This window comes from Sorex araneus, chromosome X (genome assembly GCF_027595985.1).
Source record: "Sorex araneus isolate mSorAra2 chromosome X, mSorAra2.pri, whole genome shotgun sequence".
Lineage (NCBI taxonomy): Eukaryota > Metazoa > Chordata > Mammalia > Eulipotyphla > Soricidae > Sorex > Sorex araneus.
In genome coordinates, this window is record NC_073313.1 from 339,865,031 (window position 1) to 339,872,406 (window position 7,376).

A 7,376-nucleotide genomic window follows, 5' to 3' on the forward strand; every position below is an offset into this window, starting at 1 on the left:
CCCATATGGTCCCCCAAGCACTGTCAGGAATAATTCCTTAGTACAGAGCCAGGAGTAACCCCTGAGCATAAAAAAAAAAAAAAAAGGAAAGACTGAATCCTAAAGCTAGAAGCATTTGTCACAGAAAAGACAAAGCAAGGGCATACTGTTCTAATATATTTGAAGAGTTGTCTTCAAATATCTTGTGGGAAAGGGATTCAGATGTAATGACATGGAGACCAGAAGTAAAATGAACAAGTGACAGTTGCAGGGTAGTAACTAGGTTCTGGACGCTTTTAATCAACTAGAATTGTCTAGAAACAGATTTCTAGTTCTGTCCACTGAAAAATTTCTTCTTTGTGAAGATTGTCTAGAAGAGGTTGAAGAACTTCACAAGATGCTGCAGGTACAAGGAATGTGGTCAGACTTTGGCTAAGGTGACAAGTTAAAAGAGAATGATCTTTTTGAAAGGGTTTGAATGTCAAGGAACGTAAATATACTAAATACAGAAACAAGAAATGAGATAGAGATAGCTCTCTATCAATCACCTATCAATCATCTATTTTTAACCACTTGATGGTGGTGCTCAGGGAAAGGAGGCTTTATGCCTTGCACTCGGCTGACCTGGGTTTGATTCTTAGCATTCCATATGGTCTCTGGGGCACCGCCAGGAGTAATTCCTGAGTGCAGAGACAGGAGTAACCCCTGTGCATAGCCTAGTGCGACCCAAAAAGAAAAAAAACCAATAAAATATAGCATTTAATGTATTACTTGAGCATGGACCCCAAGTTTGGTCATTGGTATCATCTGGACTCAACATGGCTGTGTGGCTCTGTTGATTTCAAGACTCAGGGTATAACAGGGCTGCATTGCCAGTACAGAGCATCTAATTGTCAGGCCTGTGTAGTGTTGGACCAAGAACTGCCAGGAGCAGTCTTCAAATCCTCTCCCAGTACTGCTGGGGATGTCACCATCCAAAAGTTAAAATAAAGTATTCAGTATGCCCAAAACAGTAACAATAGGTCTCGTTCCCCTGATCCTGAAAGAGCCTCCAATCATTGGGAAAGATGAGTAAGGAGAGGCTGTTAAAAATCTCAGGACTGGGAGGGATAGAGACATTACTGGTGCCCGCTCAAGTAATCGATGAACAATGGGATGACAGTGATACAGTGAAAGTATTACTTAAAAATTATATCATTGACTGGGAGTTGGAGCAATAGCACAGCGGGTAGGGCATTTGCCTTGCATACCTATGACCCGGGTTCAATTCCCAGCATTCCATATGGTCCCCCGAGCACCACCAGGAGTGATTCCTGAGTGCAGAACCAGGAGTAATCCCTGTGCATCACGGGGTATGACCCAAAAAGCAAACAAACAAAACAAAATAAATAATTAAAAAAAATTATATCATTGATAGCTTCTTATTCATGTTCTCACTTATTTATTGTTCTTGCTTAAATTATTCCTTCTATCTGCTACCCCACTCAAGTGTTGCCTGGGACAAAGACTTGCTCACATAAATGCTCAGTGCATTTTATTAAAAATAGAAATAATTTCTTTTCCAGTAATATTATTTTCCAATAAATATGTGGGGACACTAGCCTGATAAGTTGCCAGCCCTCTTAAAAAAGAAATTCTAACAATGAAAACTACTCTTAACAATGATAGAAGGTTTTTGTCTTTTCATTGTTTCTAACTGGTTCGACTTTATTCACTGTGAAATTATAATGTAAATTAAAATGTCTGTTCATCTTTGTTTTAGCTGAGCTAATGCTGTTCAAAATTGTCTTGCAGATATTCAGAAATAATAGGACTTTTGCACATCATTTATAGCAGCATTTAATGCAAAGTAATCTAGCTATTATCATCAGTAGCTTTAGGCTACTGACTCTGGATCTTTTAAGAAAGGACTGGCAAATCCCTCTTATTAATGTAGAAAGACTTATAGTAAAGTGACAGACATTAAGATTCATTGGATTCCTGCCCCTATTTCACTGAACCTGCTCAGCATATCATCCATAAATTAAATTATTTAGACAAATATAAGAGAACAGGCTTCAGGAATGAAAGGAACAACAAAATGATGGCATTAGTTTAATTGCTCCATAGTCCAAAGATAGTTCAGAATTGCTGTATGATAAGAATATTCAGTATTCTTTTACTCTTGATGTTCTCCACTCTGAAATTCCACCACTTTTGCCACAACTTCTTTTTTAAAACACACACACACACACACACACACACACACACACTTATTTCCCATTAAGGTCCCTCTTAAAATATTAGAATTTCCAGTTAAATAATTTTTTTTCAAACAACAACAGTAAGAACAAAAAACTCTATTTGTATCAATGCAGACCCAATATAAATTGGAGAAATATAGAATTTGGTTTTATTTATTTCTTAAAAAGCAGAATCCATAGCTGGATTAAAATAATTTTAATCGTCATACTATCTTAAAGTTGGATATTTGATGTGATAAATAGAATTAGAAATAAAAACAAAAACAAGAATTTCAGTGTTCAACAAATGATGAAGCAAAGATATTTTATTTAAAAAGAAGTGTAAAAAAAATGTATCCATGATAGAATGTGGACTACTCCAGAGAAAGAAGAAAGCACTTATAGAAAAGGGTTATTTATAAATTTTGTCCAAGTTGCCTTGACTTAGAGTTCTTCATACATATAAGAGTTGTTGTCAAAGTCTTGCAAAGAGCAAGGACTTTGAACTCTCAGTGCTCTTTTATATTATTTTAAACAATTTTTTAAACATTTAATTTTTGGGCATTGTGATTTTCAACTTTTTCTTTGGAGGAAGGACTATTTTTAGGTCACACCCTGTGGTGCTCAAAGCTAACTTACTCCTACTCCTGTACTCAGGAAACACTCCTAGTGGGACTCCGGGGACTGTATGGGGTACTGGGAATCAGATCAAACCTGGGTCAGTTGTGTGCGAGACAAGTGCTATATCCACTGTGCTTTTTAATCTCTCCTGTCTTATTTGCAATATTGTTAATAATAGGATTTCTTTTGAAAGGTTGAAGACCTCTGGAACCCAGCCACAGCCATGCTCAAAGCCACTCTCCACACATTCGGATGAGCCTCATGCATGAAGAAACCGGCAGAGGAACCCAGGTGTGTGGGACCCGGGGACAAGATCTCCAAGGCTGCTTAGATTGGGACTGGGCCTCTTCCACTCAGATTCCCCATTTTCCAGCAGCTAGGCAGTCACACCCAGAAACTGGCCTCCCAGGCCATGTAATCCAATCAACGGCCAAGATCCAGAGACTATAAACCAATCCCCTGGAAGCCTGAGGCTGCAATGCAGCTGCAAGCAACATCTAATAGCCTAGTTCTGCCTCTTGGAGAACCTGACAAGCTACAGAGAGTCTATTGCCCTCTCGGGAGAGCCTGTCAAGCTTCCTGTGGCATATTCATATCCCAAGTACAGTAACAGATATATACATACCTCTTGGAGAGCCCAGCAAGCTACCAAGAATATCCTGCTCGTGCAGCAGAGCAAGGCAAACTACCCGTAGCGTATTCGATATGCCAAAAACAGTAACAATAGGTCTCATTCTCCTGACCCTGAAAGAGCCTCCAATTGTTGGGAAAGACGACTAAGGAGAGCCTGCTAAAATTTCAGGGCTGAATGTAATAGAGACATTACTGGTGCCCGCTCGAGTAAATCGATGAACAACGGGATGACAGTGATACAGTGATACAGGATTTCTTTTATATGAGGTTCCAACATCACACCCTCCTCCAGAGTGTTCCCTCCTTCTCAGGTTCTGTTACCTTTGGATATTTGTTATTCCATTTCTTCTATTTTAAGTCCCACATAATTTTTTTCAGAGTATTTTGTTGAAAGTGAAACATCTCTACTAAGGAGGTCTAGCCCTCTCTGCTTGGGCTGCCATCACTCAGAATCTTAGTAGGTTTTTCCCCCAAGATTCATTGCCAACAGAGTTTACCCTCCATGCATTTTGGACTAGAGACAGAGTTATTCCTCTTCAAATCATGTGTTGATTTTATTGTCTTCTAAAACCTGTTGTCAATAAGGTCCCTCCTCTGCCTACCTGCCAGTCTGTCTACTTTTCATATAAATGTTCGGTTTCAAAAGAGGAGAAAATTATCCTATGGGAACACTGTTAGCCACTATGGAGGAAGTAAATTGCTACAGTAGCAAAAAAATCCAATGGTAAAAATCATGTCTTCTTCTAAAGTGATCAGACCTCCCAATAATAAGTATTTCTTTTTGTTTAGACTTACTGATGGTCCACAAAGAGGACAAGGAAATCAGCTTAATGTACTATATAGTTCAGTACTAAATAGAAGATACGTTCGTTCTGCTTTTTCAGGAGAGTCTGCCAACAAAATTCCATGGGACTTACAAAAGGAAACACCACCAACTCAACTCCTATCTCTGATTTTCTTCCTCGAACATAGCTTTGACCTAAGACCTTTCAATACCTCTACTTGGAGCAATGAGCTACTATGAAAAACCAGGAAATCTGTCTATGCAGTAGACTTTATCTCTTAGTGTGAACAAAATTGTGTACCTTATCTTTTCCTTTATTTAAGTATATATTGAGGTAGCAATAAAAATGTAAAGCAATGCAAGATTTTATTGTATTGCTATTAACGATTTGTTATCAAATTTCTTAGTTAATAAATGCCAATAATGTAGATGTTTTTACTTGAAGTTGTGACAACTTCATGCTTTGAAGGTGTTTTTATTCTCAAGATATTTTTTTGAAATTCGGTAAAGAACATGGATTCTTAAAAATATTTAAGGATCCTGGTCTATGAGCTGCAGAATCACTAGATTGTGATGCTCTTTGATAGAGTATTGGAAGAAAAGGAGGGTCATCCAATGTCTCTGATGTCATTCAATGTCTACTATACCAGTAGTACTGTGTCCAGGTGTGACTAAAGTTGTCTCTTTGGAAAAGAAGTTTGAAAGTGTGTTCCTTAACAAAGTATTTTTTGTTGGTGTGTTTGGACTGTGTTGTTGTTGTCATTGAAACCATGTTAATGGTTCTGGGAAATTAAAAATCTGCGTAAATCCACTTTTCCCTTTTTCCCTGTCTTGGTGGAGGGGGGTATTGGGGGGTGCCCAGCATTAGCTCCCGGAGGTGCTCACAAAACCATGCACTGTGAAGTTCTCACTCAGGTTTCACATGTAAAGCATGTATGCAGTTCTTTGAGCTATCTCTGTAGCCTGACCTTTTTCTTGTTTTAAAGACAGAAATAGATTTTCTTCCAGCTAATGATTATATCACAATACCTTATTAAAAGCCGTTTAATGTTTGTTCAAAACAATTTACCATACTATTTTCCATGTAAAAGGAATGATATTTTTACAGTGACTTGATTTGTACACACCTGAACTTACAATGCCCTAATTAAATGCGTACTTTAAAATCCACACCGGATCCTTCAGCTGTTTTTTATAAATTAACTTTATTCAAATAATAACAAAACTTCCCCTCATTCTAATAGAAAAAATATGTATGTGTTCAGGGAGCCCTGGAAGTGCCTCCAGGTTGAATATGTTTTGTATTTCCTATCTATGCAGTGAAATCTATCGAGGGATATTGACCCAGGTGCCACATGATCTTTCAATTAAATTACTGTGAGCACTTCTATTTTTAAGTAGGAGAATCTACAAACACATTTACTTTTTTTTTTTCAAGAAACAGGAGAACTACCTTTTTTTTTGTTCACATTCTATTAAACAAATGTGCACTATTTGTTTCGGTTAATTCACGGATGTCACCTTAATGTTTTTATTAAGCTATAAAGTATTCTGTCATGCTGAGTTCTTAGTCCCTTCAAATCTAGCTAGTTACCTTTTGTCTCTCATACACCAAGGTATAAAGGAAGCTGCTGGTTGCTTCACATGACAAGATTAGAAACTGGCACTATTCTATATTCAGCTTCTACCATCATCCTATGTATTGACTCTATTCGTAAGTAGTTATTAGTACTTAAAAACGTGCCTTGCTGTACACACTCTGGTGACATTTGAAAGAAAAGATAGAATACTTGACTTTTAGTCTGCCGCAAATTTCTGCTTTGATGATAGTGATACAGTGGAACTGTATCTAAAAGAGAGCCAGATGCATTCAGCTGGTCACTTTGAATCTCGCCCATAAAAAAAGCAGCCAGTCAAAATAGAGAATTGGGTAGCAGGGGGTGAGAAATGGCAGCAGATAAAAAGAAACTCAAGCCTTTCCCCATCTCTGAATATACCAGGACAGACTACTCGATCAGGTAGGGCTCTCATGCACCAGAACAGGTGGCGTATTCTGGCAGAGCTTGGAGTACTAAGCACAGGAGTCTCACTCACCCACAAGCATGTGGCAGTGGCCAGAGACTTGCAAAGCTGGGAGAGCTGGAGCAGAGTCCAATAAAGGCCCAACAACAAGATTTTAGACTGGGAAAGTGTATTCTAGATAGCAAGTGGTGCAGGGTCAAGACCAGGCCACTGAAGGTGAGTAGGCTGTGAGAGACAGATCAAGAAAGTCATACATGGGACTCGGCAGCACAAGACTGGATGGGTGACATCATACAAGGGTAAAGGAGAGTTTTCACATTTGGGGCAGACAAATGACTAGACTCATCCACGTAAACTGTGAAATCAGCTCTAACTTCTTAACTCTCAGAGATTTGTATGCAAATATGTCATACAATTCTCAAGAACTCACCAGTTCAGAAAAATCCACTTTTTCAGTAACAATAAGACCTCAATGAACTTGGCTGTGTTAGAAGTTCTTTGTGAGTCAGGAGTGCAGTCTTTGTTTTATAGGTCTGACTTATTATCAAGTGACCATACTGTCCCACTAGAAAAATTTTAATTTCTTTAGGTTTGACTAAATGTCTGTAACATATGTATTATAGCATCATCTATTTCACTAGGCTGTTATAAGAATTAAATAGGTTATAAAGACTCTACAGAAAAGCTCCTAGAAACAATAAGTCGATACAGTAAAGTGGCAGGCTACAAAATCAACACCCAAAAGTTCATGGCTTTCTTATATACAAATAATTAAAGAGAAGAAATAGACATTAAAAAAACAATCCCATTCACAATAGTACCTCAGAAAATCAAGTACCTTGGGATCAGGTTAACCAAAGAGGTGAAGGACCTATACAAGGAAAATTTCAATGGACTACTTCAAGAAATAAAGGAGGACACTAGGAAATGGAGACACAATCCCTGCTCATGGATAGGAAGAATTAACATTATCAAAATGGCAATACTGTCCTAAGCACTATACAAATTTAATGCAGTCCCTATCAGGATACCCATGACATTCTTTAAATAAATAGACAAAACACTCCTGAAATTTATATGGAACAATAAACCCCTACGAATAGCTAAAACAATCC